A 21,678-nucleotide genomic window follows, 5' to 3' on the forward strand; every position below is an offset into this window, starting at 1 on the left:
TCTCTCTCTCTCTCTCTCTCTCACTCCCTCTCTCTCTCTCCGTTCTCTCTCTCTTTCCATTCTCTCTCTCTCTCTCTCTCTCAGTCTCTCTCTCTCAATCTCTCTCTCTCTCTCTTTCTCTCAAAAGAATCATTATTACTGTGATGATTAAAGGAGAATCATGTCTAGACTCAGAGCTTTCGATTTGCATCACTGCAATGAAATGTGCTGTGATAGAGCTGCTCTGGCAAAGGAGAGAGAAAGACAGGGAGGGAGGGGTTGTTTAAGGACACACACTAATGAAAACCTTCTTATATCCAGATAATACCCAGTATATCAACAAATATCACGAAACTCACATTAACATACTGCCACTCAATCAACCACATCTCCCCTCTCTCTCTCTCTCTCTCTCTCAATTTCTCTCGCTCTCTCATCTCTCTCTCTCTCTCAATTTCTCTCGCTCTTTCATCTCTCTCTCTCTCCAATGATCAAATACAGTACCAAGGTTTGAGATTTAATTACAAAATTTATTGAAGGATTTTGTCACATTTTCCAACGTTACGTCAAACCCACACTCTTAAACATAAAGGCACTACAAAAGGTTCTTTTTTGACTGATGCCATAGAAGAACGACTTTTGGTTCCACAAAGAACCGTGTGTTTAAGAGATGCATGAGTTTAAAGGTTTAAAAATCCATCACTCTATCTTAGGGCATCGCTCAAAGCGCCTTTATTTTTGAGTGAAGCCATAAATTAGTCAAAGAAAGAAAACTCGTGTCCGCAAAAAGAGGCCAAGCACATTTCTCTGTGGCAGAAACTGAGAAACACTGCTAATAAAATGCCTTTCAACTTCAACGACAAGGTTTAGAAACATGTCATTGATTCACACTGAAACCATACAAACAGATTACACTTCTCATGTTTCCAGCTCAGATCCTTATCCTTAGCTTTAGTACCTCAGATCATAACTGCAGCCGTCAATTATTCTGGAGGTCACTGCGTGTTGCACTTGACCCAAAGTGTCTGTAGTGTAGTGTGCGTTGACTTGATCAACAGGAATAAACTCTAAATATGTCACGCCAAGCCCCCCCCAATCAGTCAACTTTCTCTTTGTGAACGACTTCAGTGGCCAGCCTTTACATGGCTAATAAGATTAGCCGTTGGACATGTTTTTATTTTTGCCAACTTTGCTCTGTTTGGGGTCATTTTATCTGTTGATGAGGATACAGTTCTTTCACTTCTACAGTGTGATATAATACAGCACCTATCTCCCCACTCTAAGCCCCATCATTTCAACTCCACTTTGATTCTGTGAGACATTGTGAAGCATGATGAAAAATTCCAGGGAGAGCTGGACAGTGCCACAAGGACCAAAACACTACACTGATCTGCCTGAACTGATCACGGAGCTGTGTTCAGCCTCAAAAACTTACGGAGGAAACCCACACAGACACAGGGAGAACACACCACACTCCTCACAGACAGTCACCCGGAGGAAACCCACACAGACACAGGGAGAACACACCACACTCCTCACAGACAGTCACCCGGAGGAAACCCACGCAGACACAGGGAGAACACACCACACTCCTCACAGACAGTCACCCGGAGGAAACCCACGCAGACACAGAGAGAACACACCACACTCCTCACAGACAGTCACCCGGAGGAAACCCACGCAGACACAGAGAGAACACACCACACTCCTCACAGACAGTCACCCGGAGGAAACCCACACAGACACAGGGAGAACACACCACACTCCTCACAGACAGTCACCCGAAGGAAACCCACGCAGACACAGAGAGAACACACCACACTCCTCACAGACAGTCACCCGGAGGAAACCCACGCAGACACAGAGAGAACACACCACACTCCTCACAGACAGTCACCCGGAGGAAACCCACGCAGACACAGAGAGAACACACCACACTCCTCACAGACAGTCACCCGGAGGAAACCCACGCAGACACAGAGAGAACACACCACACTCCTCACAGACAGTCACCCGGAGGAAACCCACACAGACACACGGAGAACACAACACACTCCTCACAGATAGTCACCCGGAGGAAACCCACACAGACACACGGAGAACACACCACACTCCTCACAGACAGTCACCCGGAGGAAACCCACACAGACACAGGGAGAACACACCACACTCCTCACAGACAGTCACCCGGAGGAAACCCACACAGACACACGGAGAACACACCACACTCCTCACAGACAGTCACCCGGAGGAAACCCACACAGACACAAGGAGAACACAACACACTCCTCACAGATAGTCACCCGGAGGAAACCCACACAGACACACGGAGAACACACCACACTCCTCACAGACAGTCACCCGGAGCGGGACTTGAACCCACAACCTCCAGGACCCTGAAGCTGTGACAGAGACACTACCTGCTGCTCCACTGTGACACCCTCACTGTAATTAATAAATGAATAATGTCATAACACACACACTGCATGTGCTCTTGAGTATAAAGTGTAAAATGTGACAGAAGTTTCAGACACAGATTATGACGGATAAAAGCAGCGATCAGTTTCCGTTATTGTGAACCCCAAAAATATATCAAGGCTGTTTGAGTACATCTGACTCCATTATTTACATTTTGGGTTTGTGATTCATAAAGCAGTCTGTACTCAGTGTCACTGAAGCGTCGGCTCCTGCAGAGGGTGGTTGTGGGTATCAAAGTGGAGATAAAAGGTGTGTGGGTGACAATTGTGGCCGTTAGCAAAAGCAAAAACACTGGTATGAGGTGACTATAGTTTTAATGGGGGTGGGGTGTGTTAGAAATACAGCGGTTTCCATGGTTACTTTGTTGAAGTTAAAAGTCCTGAAGACCAAACTCATTCAAATGGTGTTCAGAATTGAGTCACTGTGAAAACAGACATGCTCAGAGCTGAAAGGATGGGTCTGAATTAGTTCACTGTGTGTTTTGTGATGTGTAGACTGCAGACGTGCTCTAACTTCTTTACAGAAAGAGAAAATGGAGAGACCACGCTCACGTGTGTCACACAAAAGGACACGCAGACGTGTCTCTGACCTTCTCTGTGACTCTTTTACATGGGAAGACACACACACACAGACATCACTGTAAAATATATCCTCTTTATCTGAAAAATGGGAGTTGCACACAGTAATGAAGGCTAATGAAATGATGGAGTACTTTGCCATGGGGTGCATTCATCTGGAACAATGGGTATTTACCAATAAGAGACAAAACCCTAAAAGATTACACACACACACACACACACACAGATACAGGGTTTTCTTTGGGGAATGATACATTTTATCTTGTGAAATGTGTCTTAAATTTTGACTGACATTTACATCACACAAAGCCATGAAGAAAATGAGACAGTTAAAAGGCACAAACAAACCACTCCAGCTGAATCGCCCTGATTCAGGACCCAACCCTAACTCCAACAGCACACACATGCCCTTATTACACTGTAATTATTCATTCATTCATTCATTATCTGTACCCCATATACAGTCCGGGCGGTGGTGGGTCCGGAGTCTACGGAATCACTGGGGGCAAGGTGGGAACACACCCTGGTGGCACCAGTCCTTCACAGGGTTACACACACTCACACATCCACCTACCAACGTGTGTTTTTGGAGAGTGGGAGGAAACCAGAGCACCCAGAGGAAACCCACACAGACACAGGTAGAACACACCACACTCCTCACAGACAGTCACCTGGAGGAAACCCACACAGACACAGCGAGAACACACCACACTCCTCACAGACAGTCACCCGGAGGAAACCCACACAGACACAGGGAGAACACACCACACTCCTCACAGACAGTCACCCGGAGGAAACCCACACGGACACAGGGAGAACACACCACACTCCTCACAGACAGTCACCCGGAGGAAACCCACACAGACACACGGAGAACACACCACACTCCTCACAGACAGTCACCCGGAGGAAACCCACGCAGACACAGGGAGAGCACACCACACTCCTCACAGACAGTCACCCGGAGCGGGACTCGAATCCACAACCTCCAGGACCCTGGAGCTGTGACAGAGACACTACCTGCTGCTCCACTGTGACATCCTCACTGTAATTAATAAATGAATAATGTCATAACACACACACTGCATGTGCTCTTGAGTATAAAGTGTAAAATGTGACAGAAGTTTCAGACACAGATTATGACGGATATAAGCAGCGATCAGTTTCCGTTATTGTGAACCTCTACTGAGTAAAAACAGCGACTCACAACAAACCTGACACTTACGGCTCTCAAAAACACAACTGTGGAGTCACACATTTACACAACACACACTCCACCATGCAGCACTCGCTTAGATTAGCTACTGAGTAATTAGCCTTAAAGGGGAATTCCACCAACATTTTTAAATTTGCATTATTCAACAGTCAATGTAAACAGCCCTAGAGCAGTCTGCTGTGAACAGGTGAATATTAGAGAATCACAAACCTCACATCACACCTATTTATTACTTACATCCTAATCATGTATCACACAGTGTAATAACAGAGGAATATCAAAGTCAAAGCTGCACACTAAAGGAAGAATAATAGCGTATTTAAAGGAAGTAAATACAGAGATTAAATGTGGTTTATTACTGCATCTGTGGAGTCAACCATTAGTGGATAAGGCTTTTCCAAAAAAGTAAACGAGAGAGAGAGAGAGAGAGAAAAGTATCATTTACATTATTTATTATATTATTTAAGGCTATACTTCCTCTACGTGTTGTTTATTAAATCAATTGTATTCTACTGATATTTCATATCATTAAATGTAATCTGTAATTGTTGAAAAAAAGATAATGTTATTGTTCCTGAGGTGTACTTTGTAGTTGAGCCTATTGTTTCTGTATTGAACAAATACAGACTACGGTTCTTGTTATTATTCCATTAACAATATACAACTATTTATAGAAAATTACATGTAAAATATATGGCGCTGAAGTAGAGAGGCGTTCCCAATGCCTCTCCCTCTAACAACGTGATAAACGTCCCTCATGACTTTCGCTTTCTTCGGTGAAGTGTGAAACACACACGCACACACACACACACACCACTCCCAGTCCTCCTTAAAACAAAGCGCACCACACACTACTCCCAGTCTGTAATCTTTATGGCACTGTCTTATTTCAGTGTCCCGACCAATAAATGCCACACGATAGCTGCCTTGTCTGTGTCCGAGTGGAAAACATCTGCTACTGTCCTCAGCCTGAAACTTACCCCTGAAAGAACCGCTTTAGTTCCTCAGTCTCCAAAAAAACACAACGTCAAAATACAACCTTTAGACTTTATATAAAGCTCAGAGAAGTCTTTGAAGCCTTGGAGGATGATGAGGAGAAAATCACCAAACTACCATCATTTTTATTCCTTTTTCCAGTAACTGTTCACCACAGTTCATCACACACTTCTCCAGCTTAAAGTTAAAGATGATATTTTATTAATAATGCGACATTTACAGCTTGTCTTCATCAACAACACGTTCCTTGAATCGGGACAAAGATAACAGACTCTTAAAGGGAAACTACACTTCAGTGTGCGATGATAAAAACGATCCATTTATTTACTATGAAATGACCCTTCACCTCTCTTCTCTTGAGAGTTTACATGGAAACTGGTGAATTAAAATGACCTTTAATAGTAAATTAGATTTAAAAAGAAAGTGTCCGTAGGTGTGAGTGTGTGTCGCCCTGTGAAGGACTGGCGCCCCCTCCAGGGTGTGTTCCCGCCTTGCGCCCAGTGATTCCAGGTAGGCTCCGGACCCACCGACGCTGAAGTGGACAAGTTTTACAAACAATGAATAAATGAAATATAAAAATCAATAAAATGTTTTGTTTACAAATTCTCCGCTCTCCTTTTTCAGAATGGAGCCTTCCAGTTGAAACCCGTCTATTACGATGTTTACATTTTCACGTGTAATTTCACATTTTGAAAAGCTGGAGTATCTCCCCTTTTTCTTCTTAAACTGAACACAGTCTGTTTCTCTAATAACTGCGTACCTTACGCTGCAGCGAGTGAGAACACACCAGCACAGCTACTGATAACACGTCTCAAGTGTGTAACCCGAGCAGCTTACAGCACAGCTAACGCACAAAGTCTGTGTGTGTTTTTAAGATTTTAGCGGAATGTACTTACATGGTTTCTGTTGAGTGGAGTGATAGTTTCAAAGAGAAGAAGTGAAAACCCTGCGTCAACATCTCTCTTTCCCTCACTAGCTTCTTCTACTGTTGCACACTCTCTCTCCACTGACACACACACACTCCCACCCTCTCTCTCTTTCTCGCTCTCTCTCTCACACACACTCTTAGACACAAACACACACCCCAGTGGAATCCTGGCGCTGCTGGCAGGGTCCTACTGCTCTGCTGAAACTCTGCACTGCCCCATATTAGGAAACAGCAGCCAGACGTGTCACACATAATTTACATTTTGGGGGAGGAGAGTCGAAGGCTGCAACGGCATAGGGAGTGTATGCAAAAAACAGATACACATGAGTACACACACACACACACACACATACATATATATATATATATATATATATATATATATATAAAACCAACACAGTCAGAAAAGATAAGGAAAGAGGGATAATGCTGATGTCTCAGTGTGAATATTTAATGAAGAATGGACCAATAGAAATCCTCCAAAATTACTCTTTTACATTGACTTCCACTGAAAGCTAGGGGTTTTTTCCCTTCTGCTGTAAAGTTACTATTTTTGTTTTTATGTTTTTCAGTGGACAGCAAGGATATATTTTCATTTAAACATATCATCACTGTCCCATTACATGTATCTCCAAAAAAATAGTAACTTTACAGAAGGTGAAAGAAACCTTAATTTTCAGTGGAAGTCAATGTAAAAAAATGATATTGAGAGTAATTTTGGAGCGTTTCTATTGGTCATTCGTCATGAGATTTCCACACAGTGTGAAGGACAGCTGCTGTGTTCAAATGATGCAGTAACTAAGAACACAGACACACACAGTTTTTTAATTGGACGGTGATGTTGTGTTGATGTTGACGACTAAAGACATTTAACCTCCAACATATATCAACGCACATAAATTGCTGAAAAACCACAAACCCCCCACTCCCTGAAAAATTGGGATCTACTCATTCATTCATTATCTTTGACCCTTAACCCGTTCAGGGTCGCGGTGGGTCCAGAGTCAACCCGAAATCACTGAGCGCGAGGTGGGATAACTGGGATCTACTGTAAAATGTAAAATTTAACAAAATATATCTGTGTTTTTTTTAATTCCCTTAAACTTTAACAAATAAACAAAGACTTTTAATGAAGTTGATGATGAACTTGGTTGAGTTATGGGAATAGAAACACATTTTGAACTTAACACCTGCAACACACTCAAAGAAGAAGAGTCATAGATAAAGTTTATAGAATATTCAAATTAAACCATTTAAAAGCAGGTGTCGAGGAAGGAGCTGAGAGTATCCTGCTACTGGATAAATGCAGCATGCAAAAAAGGCCCAGACTAGAAGCAACCACGCACTCACCACTCTGCACCAGACTTTGTGATAGAAATTTCAAACAAGTCAAAAAGAAAATTTCTTAACACAAAGCTGCAAGTAATAAAGGACTTTTACAGTTTACTCTCGTTTAAAGGAACACTATGTAATATGTTTCACATAAAATTAAAGCTTCAGTGTTTCAAAGTGATTCTCCACTGAGCTGTAACTAGGAGAATAGGCCTACTATGGGTGCAGCACTGCAGTAATTGCACTATGTAACTTTTGGAAGAGGGTAGGCGACCTCTCCCATTCCCTCCCCCTCTTCACTGATGTCAGTAGATTTCAGTGTGTTGTAAATCTGCGTTACACTAGAGGGAGCCCCAGGAGCAATAAGAACTCAAATCTAACCTGTTCCTTTAGCATGACTTTCCAGCCCTCAGACAGAACTGCATGGGAAATGCAGCTGTAATTAATGTAGTCACTTGGGAATATTTTGGAAAACTATCGCCACTTGGACTGGCAGTTCAAGGACTTGGACAGTCAGTTGCTGCATCATGAAATGCAGTCTGGAGAAAGCCATGCATCAGTTCTACACAGCCACACTTCAGACTTTACTGTGTCCAGGCTCGTCTACGAGGGTCCAAGAGACAGCGGACCTGCTGTGCTCCAGATGAGTCCATGTTTCAGCTTGTTTTCGCCAAAAACAAACACTCAGTTCTGTGCCAAAAAGGAAACGGACCCTCCAGACTGTTATCAACAAGTTTCCAGCTCAATTTGTGTGTTACAGGCATCAAGGATGTGTTTATATTTACAAAACACAATTCAGTTGTTCAGAGCAAACACAGGAAATCATTTCTTTGAACTTATGAAAATTAAATAAAGGTTTAAGAGAATTAGCCTTTAGCCCCGCGTCCGAAATCGTCCCCTGTTCACTACACAGTGCACTATTTTAAAGTTCCGCCATTGTGTATTAGTGTCCAGAACATAGTGGACATTTGTCAGTGCACTCAAACAATCCCACAATGCAGTGCACATGCCATGTACACAAGGTGATAGATGATACCCATAATTTGGTAAAACCCTGCTCCTGAACTCAGTTCCTAAAATAGTGCAGTGTGTAGTGAATATTGTAGGGAGGAGTGTAAAGGGGGCCCTTTAGCACAAAGTAAATTTTCTTTTTTAACGTATTAGAAAATATTACATTAAAGGTGCCGAGTGGAAAAGGGGTTTGTAAAAATACATAACACTGTTCCCTCTGACTAATTAAACCTTCTTCCATATTTCCTTGATAGAAACTGAATGATAATAATTCATATTTGATCATTTTGGTTCTCTCTCTGTCACAGGACACAAAGCTAATGATGAGAAACACCAGACGACAACAGTCTTCTGAAATCCTTCTGTAAATGAAAACCCTAAGCCTATTTCTGTCCACTCAGGTTAGGGTTTGAGCAGAACAGTGAGGAGGTGTCAACTCCAAAAGAATCGATTCTTCAGCCTCTAGGTGACGCTGATATTAACTGTAGGTGAGTGATTCACAAATTTTTTATTAGATTTATTTTGCGCTGTATTTTTAAACTTTAAAATACATGACTAAAAATGTAGGGTCTTTTTAAAATGAACTAAAACTAGACTACATTAGACCGACTACACAAACTAAACACAGAAGTAGACTAGCAATAATCCAATGACTAAAATGAGACTAAAACAAACACAATCAATGAATAATATTAAAAAATAGATCTAATTAACTCTGATGTCAAAGGTAGTTTGGCACAAAGCCAAGCTCCAGGAATCTACCTGATGCTTCATAAACTTGATGAATGCTTGAGTGTTGTGTTCTCGTTTATCAAAAAGAAAGAAAAGCAGAGCAGATGTAAAACTGTCATGTAACACAGAAGAGAGCTGGCCTCTAAACTACTGAAACAGTTACAAACACGGTCCTTTCCCTGAGTGAGATCTGAGAGAGACACACCTTTAACCCGTTTAAAGAACATTTCACTTAAGGCTTTACCTTTAGACCTTTTCCATCACACACTCTCTACTCACATAAACAATACTTTAAAGAACTTAGTGGCATCTTTCTCACGTCTAAGCAGTAATTAAGCTTTATTTCTGAGCACAAACACATGAGAAGAGTTCGGTGACGACTCTGAAGACTGATCAGTGCGAGTACGATCTGCAACAGAGCGGAGGAGGCATTCTTTAACAGTTACAACCACGTGCCATTTCTGACTACACAAGGCAAAGGGGGAAACAGAAGTAGGGTCACGCCTTCAGCCTGCTTCCTGATAAACACACACACACACACACACACACTTGTGTGTTTCTATGGATCAATGTTTCTAATCTGGCACAGAGACAGAAAAAGTGACCTGTTTGCCGTGTGTGTGTGTGTGTGTGTATCAAAACAACAAGACATAAACTATTAGCAACAGAGTACCATGGCAATCAAAACACAGCTCACCTCTCTCACAAACACACACACACACACACTGAAAGGACTGCACTGCCGGAAGGTTTCTCTGTAAGAAAAATGAAAACAGCTCTGCAGCTGGCTCAGAGAGAGAGAGAGAGAGAGAGAGAGAGGAAATCCTTACCTCTCACATTGTGTTTCCCTGTGTGCCGGACATGTGTGTGTGTGTGTGTGTGTGTGTGTGTGTGATCAGATGCAGGCAGCAGGCCGCAACAGTAGAGCCCCAGGCACCAGCTGGACCATTCTCAGAGAGAGAGAGAGAGAGAGAGAGAGACAGAGAGAGAGAGAGAGAGAGAGAGAGAGAGAGAGAGAGTTACAGAGAGACAGATACAGAGAGACAGAGAAGCTTAGCACGCATGAGGTTTCTTGTTGCTCTGTGTGTGATCTGAGCAGTGCCTCTGCAAAGCGAGTGAGCGAGAGAGAGAGACAGAGAGAGAGAGAGCAGTAGCAGTCTAACAGCACAGCAATACAGCAGTGCAGCACATCCAGCCCTGTAGCCAATCACACACAAGCAAGGCTCCACCTACCAGCACAAAACCAGGAAGCGGAGCCAGGAAACTGGGAGGAGGGAAAACAGAGGGCAGGAAGAAATGAGGGAAAGAACAGAAAAGAAAACGGAGGACGACTGTGTTCGATTACAGAGTGCTGTGTATGGAAGGCCGTGTAGGACAAAACACACTGAAACACAAGGGCTGGGCAATTAACTGAAAATGTATGGAAATTAATCAACATTCAGGACTTCTAATCCACATAATATTGTCTATATCTATTACATCAAATTCTCTTTTAATTCTTTTCTTCAATTCTCTTAACATCTCCTCCACTGTATTCATGTGAGGAGATTTCCTTGAAATGTAAAGTGCATTACAAATAAAATGTATTATTATGTACTGTCCCTTTAAAACCATATGGCCAAACTGTAGTCACCTTCCCAGCCACATCAGAAACACACATCCCACCTTGAGCGTGTTTACAGTACGAGCCTCATCAGGAACTATGAGACAACAAGCAACAAAATGTTCATTAAAGGGAATGTCTACGATTGTGGGGAGATGCAGTTTTAATTAGAACTGGGCGATAAAATGATATCGATTTGTTTCGTTTTCACACAATAACAATAAGCTTTGGGGAATAGAGCTCAATAAATCTTCATTTCTATTTCCAGTTACACAGCCAGCCGCACGCTGTCAGGAGCGTGTGCTCACACTGTTACGAATGAACCGGTAACCGCAGGAACCTGAGAATGTACGTGTGACGTAATAAATACATATTAAATATGATATATTCTCCTGTTCCCTCTGTGTTTGGGGTGTTTTGTTTTGTGGTGTATTGTGTCTGGAATGGCGCCCCCTGTCAGAACACAAGAGCAGAAACTTTCCCTCGTGCACAGGGTGAATCTTAACTCAAAGTGCATTTTCCTCACGGGAAATGTTTTTCTGTTTGCGAGAACACTGCTTGTTGCCTGACGTGGTTTTCCTCACATTGTTCTCTGCTAGCAAATTTTTAATTGAATTTTTTTTATTGTATTCAGGACCAGTGTGAGAACACAGTATGTGTAGTAAAAGTGTTTGTGTGTGTAGTGTGTGCATGCTGCAGTGTGATTTTGCCCAAAATGGCCTCTCACAGTTCTTCTTCCCCTCAGTTGCACACTGACACACTAATCACACACTTACAAACCCACACACATTTATCCAGACTGCACATTCATTTATACTCTCCCTCTGTCTCTCTTTCTCTCTGTCATTTATCTGTTTTTAGAACACACCAAGCCATCACTGGATGAAGGACACCGACCTTGTTTCTATGCTCACTGTCCATCCTCTCAGCTCCACCGTCCACAGGAGCACTTTGTAGTTCTACACTTACAGACTGTAGTCCAGCGGTTACTCTGCATACTTTCTCTCCTGCTCTTCAAAGGTCAGGTCCCCACAGGACCCCCACAGAGCAGGTATGGGTGGTTCTCAGCGCTGCAGTGACACTGTGTGTGTGTGTGTGTGGATTAGACACAGCAGTGCTGCTATATGAGTCATGTCCAGTCACATGTCCAGTCCAGTCGCTCTGTTAGACACACCTACCCCATAGGTGTACCCCATAGTAGAGGATGATTCACAGCATCCCTGCTCTGTGGGGGTCCTGAGCGCTGAGGAACGGGAGAAAAGGGGGAGTACAAAAGTATGCAGAGCAACAGAAGGGCAGAGCAACTACAACGTGCTGCTGTGTGGACAGTGAGTGTAAATACATATGAGTTGTTCCTAACACAGTGACTGTTCAGTGTATTAAACAATATGATTTAAAAATAAAAGCAAAATGACTCTAGTTACCAATAGAATGGTTTCACAAAGTTGAACTTTGTCTGAAATAGTTTCTGCTTTAGATTTGTACGTTTTATTTAAATGTAGATATGTGTCAGAGGTCATAAACAGGAAAGACGTGATGGTGAAAGGTGAGTGTGTGTTTGTAATTCTTCTGCACTTTGGGGGCCAATAATTCTGAGGAACACTGGTAAAAGAGAAAAGAGAATGTTCTGAGGAATGAAAAATGACAGGGAAAATTCCTGCTTAGTTCAGTTGTGGTGATGTAAACACAGTTCCGAGGCATTTGATACAAAATGGTCCATAGCAAAGTACAACAGTATACAGCAACACAGTCTCCAAATCTCAAATGTAGCTATTTTATTTACTCCAGAATGAGCAGGGATCCTTAGTCTGAGTTTGTTTACCATCGCCATTAGAACAAAACCTCTTATACATCTGTATTATCCAAATTTAAGGCCTGTACAAAGAATGGAGTGTTTAAGCCATCTATTTTCCACTTGGGCCAAAGTCTGATTCTTCCTCCACAATCACTGCCAGATGATGTAAACATTTATTCTGAAGATCAGCATCAACTCTGTTTTTTTTTTTTTTGACAAATGACTCATGTAACAGGAGAATACATATCATCCTCGTAAATGTAATAAAGATAAATGAAATAACTGCAAAGTCCACGGTTATCTCTAGGTTTTGTGAGAAAACGTCAATGACTGTGTATTATTGTTATTATCCATTCATTGTCTGTAACCCTTACTCAGTTCAGGGCGGTGGTGGGTCCGGAGTCTACCCGGAATCACTGGGCACAAGGCAGGAACACACACTAAAGGGGGTGCCAGTCCTTCACAGGGTGACACACACTCACACATTCACACCTACGGACAGTTTTGAGTCTCCAATCCACCTACCAACGTGTGATTTTGGTGCATGGGAGGAAACCGGAGCACCCGGAGGAAACCCACGCAGACACAGGGAGAACACACCACACTCCTCACAAACAGTCACCCGTAGGAAACCCACGCGGACACAGGGAGAACACACCACACTCCTCACAGACAGTCACCCGGAGGAAACCCATGCAGACACAGGGAGAACACACCACACTACTCACAAACAGTCACCCGGAGGAAACCCACGCGGACACAGGGAGAACACACCACACTCCTCACAGACAGTCACCCAGAGGAAACCCACGCAGACACAGAGAGAACACACCACACTCCTCACAGACAGTCACCCGGAGGAAACCCACGCAGACACAGAGAGAACACACCACACTCCTCACAGACAGTCACCCGGAGGAAACCCACGCAGACACAGGGAGAACACACCACACTCCTCACAAACAGTCACCCGGAGGAAACCCATGCAGACACAGGGAGAACACACCACACTACTCACAAACAGTCACCTGGAGGAAACCCACGCGGACACAGGGAGAACACACCACACTCCTCACAGACAGTCACCCGGAGGAAACCCACGCAGACACAGAGAGAACACACCACACTCCTCACAGACAGTCACCCGGAGGAAACCCACGCAGACACAGAGAGAACACACCACACTCCTCACAGACAGTCACCCGGAGGAAACCCACGCAGACACAGGGAGAACACACCACACTCCTCACAAACAGTCACCCGGAGGAAACCCATGCAGACACAGGGAGAACACACCACACTACTCACAAACAGTCACCTGGAGGAAACCCACGCGGACACAGGGAGAACACACCACACTCCTCACAGACAGTCACCCGGAGGAAACCCATGCAGACACAGGGAGAACACACCACACTACTCACAAACAGTCACCCGGAGGAAACCCACACGGACACAGGGAGAACACGCCACACTCCTCACAGACAGTCACCCGGAGGAAACACATGCAGACACAGGGAGAACACACCACACTCCTTATAATCAGTCACCCGGAGGAAACCCACGCAGACACAGGGAGAACACACCACACTCCTCACAAACAGTCACCCGGAGGAAACCCACGCAGAGGAAACCGGAGGTGGATTGGAGACTCAAAAGTGTCCGTAGGTGTGTGTGAGTGAATGTGTGAGTGTGTGTCGCCCTGTGAAGAACTGGCACCCCCTACAGGGTGTCTTCCTACCTTGCCCCCAGTGATTCCGGGAAGACTCCGGAAAGGCTGAAAAAGGAAGTCTCAGGGTTAAAGACTATGAATGAATGAATGAACAAATACCATAAAATGAGAAAAGAGCAGGAGATTGTGTGAATATTTCCTTACAGTCATGTGCTGCCCAAAAAACATTTTAAAATATAACTAATATGTGCAGATTCTTACATCAGTTTGTTTTTGTTTAAGAGTCACGTGTCTGTACAGAATAACAGTGTCCTCAGGCACATGATGGGGCAGGCCTTCAGACCTCTTCACATTTTGGAGTACTTCCTCCACCCTTCATATGTTACACCTTTATCAATTTTATTGGAGAATACTACAGTTCCATACAAATTAAACTATAAACTCATTACATCTTCTTAGGCACATCTTCATGTTTCAGCCAGAGATAAGTCTCCAACCTGAGCTCATTATATTACAAATCTTCATAATTACCTTCATAACTTTCAGATTCTGCATCTAAAACACTTCCTTGGTTGTAGGTGTATTTTTGCATGAACTATATAATGCATAAACAAACTCACAAGGAATTTACCCAGGACAGAAACGCGTGGAGCTGAAATATTTGCTCTGGAACACTTTACTCCCATAAGCACAGTTCCCCAAACAGCAAGAGTCCTATTTACGACATTATTACCGGGAAGTGTTTTCAAAATTCAGGGAAGTTATTGTGTAAACCAAGTGTGCACTCAGAGAAGCTGCTTGTGGCACTGTAATCAAATGATTCAGTGAATCATGGGTATTCCACGTCTACTACAGCACAAAGTGCACTTTGGGACAGTAACTGTGCAGCAGATGCTCTCCAGTACCACAACAAAAGTAGTAGTCCTTATAATTAAATAAATAATGCCCTGCGCAGTAAATAAGAGCATCGTTGTACACAGCTTTTGTCTCTATGTAAAAATGTACATTAGGTACACTACACTTTCTCTGTTATTGTTGCTCTCTTCTTTGTTTCTGCTGTGTTCCTCTTCCTCTAACTGTCCTTCGGTCTTGAACTCTTTGTCTTTATCTTTCACTTCTGCTTTAAGTCGATGTATTACCATTCTGCCTCTTGGCATTGTTCTCCCTTAACCTAATCTCTTCTCTTATTTCTGTCCATTCTTTGATTACTCTTTGCCTGCAAAACCATGAGGCACTTCCACCTTTTCTCACGGTGCAGCCAACAAAACACTGACATTGAAAGTGTTGGGCACCTTCAGCTTTGTGTTTATATTGTGTTCTCCATGAGCACTGCATGAGCTAGAGGTGGATAAAGGCCTAGTAGGGGAACTGTGTTCTCCGGAGGGTTAGCACTCCATTACACACCTATGGCTTTTGTGATCAACAACTAATCATCCTCCTCAGGGCCCGCTGTCATCAAGATATTCGCTGATTCCTGCCCAGTGTCATACATCACAAATTCTTCCTTTTCTTGCATTTTGGGAAAAATCCCCACTTTGAAACTGGTTTTTGAATGAGACAAATTTTATGTAAAACTGAGCTCATTTTAAAGGAACACTAGGCATGATTTGGTAGAATAGTTGGGGCTCCTACGAGCACAGTCCTAAAATCAAGTGCTGAGCCTGAAGTAGCAATGACAGAGGCTCGGTTCTTCCCATTGCAGGACGTGAAGCATCACAACGATTTTAAAATTGTCATTTTATGGTTAAAATACTACTTAAAGGTCCTTTAACAATGAACTTAAAAATGATCATGTTGTATGATGTTACCATTAGTGTAAACACAGTCAAACTGGCCACAATCCACAAGACAACACAGTCCCCTGGGGTCTTAATGAAACATCTGTGACATGCTTTGGCTGAAAAGGATCAAACAACACAGCATTTTTCATACCCTGTCTGCACAGAGTGACTGGTTTCAGCACCTGTTCCTTTAAAGGAGAATGAGCCACAGCTGACTTTAGTGCGAAGGCCCTGGAGTGAGGCATGAGTGAGCAGAAACACTGCCATTTCAGTCAATATTTCTCTGTCACTCCAGCACTGTGACTGTAGGTACTCAGAGGGGTCAACCTTTCACAGACTCTGAGGAGGAGAAGGGCCTGATGTCTATGACAAATGCAGCACAATATCAGAATGACTTGGTGGATTCCATGTTTTTCAGATTTAGGCATTTCACAAAAACCCAGTTGCTGTATTTCACAGTTAGAGTGTGTGTGTTTGTGTGTGGACAGGGGTTCAGATCACAAATCTAACGAGCTAATGCACTCATTTAAATTTCTACATTCAACAATGGCAGGATCAACTGTAATAAATGTTGGTATAAATTCACATACAGAAGCAAAAATGGTGACAGAAACATCATGTTTAGACAAAATGTTCTTTCTCAAACAGGCTGTTCACAAAGGTCTTAGCGCAGACTGAAGAAAAGCTCCAGCCCCAACACTTCACCAAACATTTAAAGGGGTGTAACCAAGTCCTTGTCATGTCCTGCAATTAACCCTTCACCTGCTTTGGCTGACTCTCTTATGATTTAGTTAAGAGACTGTAATCACTTTGCAAATTGTTTTCTTATTAGTGAATGCTGTCATAATGCACATTGTGGGAGTTCAACTGGGAGTTCATCTAGGGTTTATATTTTCTCTTAGTTACCACTAGTTAAAGGATATGGAAGGTTTGCATGCCTTTAATTTGACTGAAGTTTAGGTAAGGTTTCAGTGCTAGTTGCATAAACCTACACATCTTTTAAGGTGGAGCGGTGTGTGTGAGTAAGAAGCGATTGTATCTTTTAAGGTGGAGCGGTGTGTGTGAGTAAGAAGCGACTGTATCTTTTAAGGTGGAGTGGTGTCTGTGAGTAAGAAGCGATTGTATCTTTTAAGGTGGAGCGGTGTGTGTGAGTAAGAAGCGACTGTATCTTTTAAGGTGGAGCGGTGTGTGAGTAAGAAGCGATTGTATCTTTTAATGTGGAGCGGTGTGTGTGAGTAAGAAGCGACTGTATCTTTTAATGTGGAGCGGTGTGTGTGAGTAAGAAGCGACTGTATCTTTTAAGGTGGAGCGGTGTGTGTGAGTAAGAAGCGATTGTATCTTTTAAGGTGGAGCGGTGTGTGTGAGTAAGAAGCGATTGTATCTTTTAAGGTGGAGCGGTGTGTGTGAGTAAGAAGCGACTGTATCTTTTAAGGTGGAGCGGTGTGTGTGAGTAAGAAGCGATTGTATCTTTTAAGGTGGAGCGGTGTGTGTGAGTAAGAAGCGATTGTATCTTTTAAGGTGGAGCGGTGTGTGTGAGTAATAAGCGATTGTATCTTTTAAGGTGGAGCGGTGTGTGTGAATAAGAAGCGATTGTATCTTTTAAGGTGGAGCGGTGTGTGTGAGTAAGAAGCGATTGTATCTTTTAAGGTGGAGCGGTGTGTGTGAGTAATAAGCGACTGTATCTTTTAAGGTGGAGCGGTGTGTGTGAGTAAGAAGCGATTGTATCTTTTAAGGTGGAGCGGTGTGTGTGAGTAATAAGCGACTGTATCTTTTAAGGTGGAGCGGTGTGTGTGAGTAAGAAGCGACTGTATCTTTTAAGGTTTTTTATCTTTTAAAGTTCCACCTACACCAGAAATAAGTCAGTTCCTGTGGAGCAGGAACAGAGCAAAATCTTCATCTCTGTTTGTGCTTTTTAAAGTCAAAACAAATGCAGCTTTGCTGTATTTTTACTGTTTTGATTTGACCTAAAGTCTAAGTGTAGAGAGATGCTTGGCCTTGCGTTCACATAGACTACCATCTGCGTTGTGAATGTGACTGTTCACACATTCACCTCTGTGCTACACTTGTAGCTGGAGGCTTCCACTAGAGGGCAGACCAGAGAAAGACGTCGGTAATTGCAGATTCGGCTCTGACACAGCCCTTTTCAAATCTGTCCCCTATTGTGATGCTGCTGATCACCTGCACTGCCCCCTACTGTTTTGGGTGTACTGCATACATGTAGTGTTTATTTTCTGAGGACGTGCACAACCTATGCACCAAACAGACAGGATCCACGAGACAGCTGTGATGTGTACGACAATGTGTAGTTAACAGCAAGTCTCTCTCTACCCTAAGAGTCCTACTGTTCTGGTTTAGTAATGTAAGTGTGGAACAGACAAACCTGCTTCTGAGGCGCATCAAGACAGAAGCAGACACAGAACTCCAGGTAACTTTGAATGATGCAAAGTAACATGCACATGGCACAGACATTAACTGTGCACCAGTGAACACTGTATCCTCAGTGTCCTGTAAATACTCAATATTTCCACCATGTGGATATTGTACAAATCCATTTATATCTATTTCTGGGAACCTTCAGATGTCAAATATCTTTGTTTTGCCATACATTTATTTACATACCTATTTTAATATAACCACATAATACACTGCATTATTAGTCACTTAACCAACCACTTTTACATTCAGGTTTTTGTTCTTCACAGGACAAACAGGTTTCTGCATTTGACTTCATGCAAAGCACAGACACTTTGTTTTTATCCAGCAACAACTTCATATTATAGCCACATTCACATGAATACAGAATCTTACCTTTGTACAGCAACAAGACTGATATACACCAGCATCAGCAGAGAAAGTCTTATCAGAGGAAAGAAGACATTCATTCATTCATTGTGTGTAGCCCTTACCCACTTCAGGGCGGCGGTGGGTCCGGAGCTTATCCAGAATCACTGAGTGTAAGGCAGGAACACACCCTGGAGGGGGCACCAGTCCTTCACTGAGTGACACACATTCACTCACACACTCACACCTACGGACACTTTTGAGTCACCAATCCACCTACCAACGTGTGTTTTTGGAGCGTGGGAGGAAACCCGGAGGAAACCCACGCAGACACAGGGAGAACACACCACACTCCTCACGGACAGTCACCCGGAGGAAACCCACGTAGACACAGGGAGAACACACCACACTCCTCACAGACAGTCACCCGGAGGAAACCCACACAGACACAGGGAGAACACACCTCACTCCTCACAGACAGTCACCCAGAGGAAACCCACGCAGACACAGGGAGAACACACCACACTCCTCACGGACAGTCACACGGAGGAAACCCACACAGACACAGGGAGAACACACCACACTCCTCACAGACAGTCACCCGGAGTAAACCCATGCAGACACAGGGAGAACACACCACACTCCTCACAGACAGTCACCCGGAGGAAACCCACACAGACACAGGGAGAACACACCTCACTCCTCACAGACAGTCACCAGGAGGAAACCCACACAGACACTGAGAGAACATACCACACTCTTCACAGACAGTCACCCGGAGGAAACCCACACAGACACAGGGAGAACACACCACACTCCTCACAGACAATCACCTGGAGGAAACCCACACAGACACAGGGAGAACACACCACACTCTTCACAGACAGTCACCCGGAGGAAACCCACACAGACACAGGGAGAACACACCTCACTCCTCACAGACAGTCACCTGGAGGAAACCCACGCAGACACAGGGAGAACACACCTCACTCCTCACAGACAATCACCTGGAGGAAACCCACACAGACACAGAGAGAACACACCACACTCCTCACAGACAGTCACCCGGAGCGGGACTCAAACCCACAACCTCCAGGACCCTGGAGCTGTGACAGAGACACTACCTGTGCCACGTGACGCCAGAATGAAAACAATAAAGTGATATTATATATTTTAAAATGGTGATCAAAAAATTATTTTGGGAGATGCATGTTTTAATTGGACAGTGACAATACTAAATGTATTTATTTATTGGATTTCCACAGTAATCTTGCTGCACACAATCTTCCACTGCACCGTGTACAATGCAAAGTGTCATCCTGAGTGTCAGTGTATACTGGGAATGTACAGGCTTCATTCGGAGTTTAATGAACCAATGGGCAGCTGTGGCCTATTGGTTAGAGCAGAGGACTAGGGGCTGAAATGTCGTTGGTTCAATTCCCACTGGAAGATTGGGGGCAGTCGGAGTGAACAAACAGCCCTGTCCTTCTCCTCAATCCACGGCTGAGGTGCACTAGTGTGTGTGTGTGTGTGTAGGTGTCATCTGAACCCTAATTGCCTTAATACAAACCAATTATAAAGTTTGGAGGAGGGGAAATAATGGTCTTGGGATGTTTTCCATGGTTAAGTTCTTAGTTCCAATGAAGGGAAATCTTCTCGCTTCACAGAACAATAACATTCTTGACAACTGTGTTCATTTTTGCTGCAAAAGCCTGTGGAAGACCCTTTCTTAGCTGAGTTTGTTGTGAAAGAACTTCTCTACAAAACCTCAACCTGATTCAACATCTTTAAGATGAATTCTCTGTCTCTGTCTGAAACTCACACAGCTCCTCACTCCCTCTACAGTGAACTACATCAGTCACAAACTACACTGTACACACACAGCTCCTCGCTCCCTCTACAGTGAACTACATCAGTCATAAACTACACTGTACACACACAGCTCCTCACTCCCTCTACAATGAACTACATCAGTCACAAACTACACTGTACACACACAGCTCCTCACTCCCTCTACAGTGAACTACATCAGTCATAAACTACACTGTACACACAGCTCCTCTCTCCCTCTACAGTGAACTACATCAGTCATAAACTACACTGTACACACACAGCTCCTCACTCCCTCTACAGTGAACTACATCAGTCATAAACTACACTGTACACACACAGCTCCTCGCTCCCTCTACAGTGAACTACATCAGTCATAAACTACACTGTACACACACAGCTCCTCACTCCCTCTACAGTGAACTACATCAGTCATAAACTACACTGTACACACACAGCTCCTCCCTCCCTCTACAGTGAACTACATCAATCATAAACTACACTGTACACACAGCTCCTCTCTCCCTCTACAGTGAACTACATCAGTCATAAACTACACTGTACACACACAGCTCCTCACTCCCTCTACAGTGAACTACATCAGTCATAAACTACACTGTACACACACAGCTCCTCGCTCCCTCTACAGTGAACTACATCAGTCATAAACTACACTGTACACACACAGCTCCTCGCTCCCTCTACAGTGAACTACATCAGTCATAAACTACACTGTACACACACAGCTCCTCCCTCCCTCTATAGTGAACTACATCAGTCATAAACTACACTGTACACACACAGCTCCTCGCTCCCTCTACAGTGAACTACATCAGTCATAAACTACACTGTACACACACAGCTCCTCACTCCCTCTACAGTGAACTACATCAGTCATAAACTACACTGTACACACACAGCTCCTCACTCCCTCTACAGTGAACTACATCAGTCACAAACTACACT

At 43.6% G+C, this 21,678-nt stretch overlaps 1 protein-coding gene across 3 annotated transcripts in view; it reads right to left on the minus strand.

The window, feature by feature from the left end:
• LOC136675419 (muscleblind-like protein 1) overlaps positions 1-21,678 on the minus strand; it is a 90,674-nt gene that overhangs the window by 54,453 nt on the left and 14,543 nt on the right. The window contains exon 1 of one of the 3 annotated variants that reach the window (XM_066651960.1): positions 10,081-10,121. The exons of 1 other annotated variant lie outside the window; for it this stretch is intronic. The gene's annotated coding sequence lies outside the window, so the exon portion shown is untranslated. Of the gene's footprint in view, positions 1-6,143; positions 6,297-10,080; positions 10,122-21,678 lie in introns of those variants that run through there. One more of the 3 variants, XM_066651959.1, reaches the window with a different exon arrangement.

The sequence above is a fragment of the Hoplias malabaricus genome, chromosome X1, assembly GCF_029633855.1.
Source record: "Hoplias malabaricus isolate fHopMal1 chromosome X1, fHopMal1.hap1, whole genome shotgun sequence".
In the NCBI taxonomy this organism is placed as follows: Eukaryota; Metazoa; Chordata; class Actinopteri; order Characiformes; family Erythrinidae; genus Hoplias; species Hoplias malabaricus.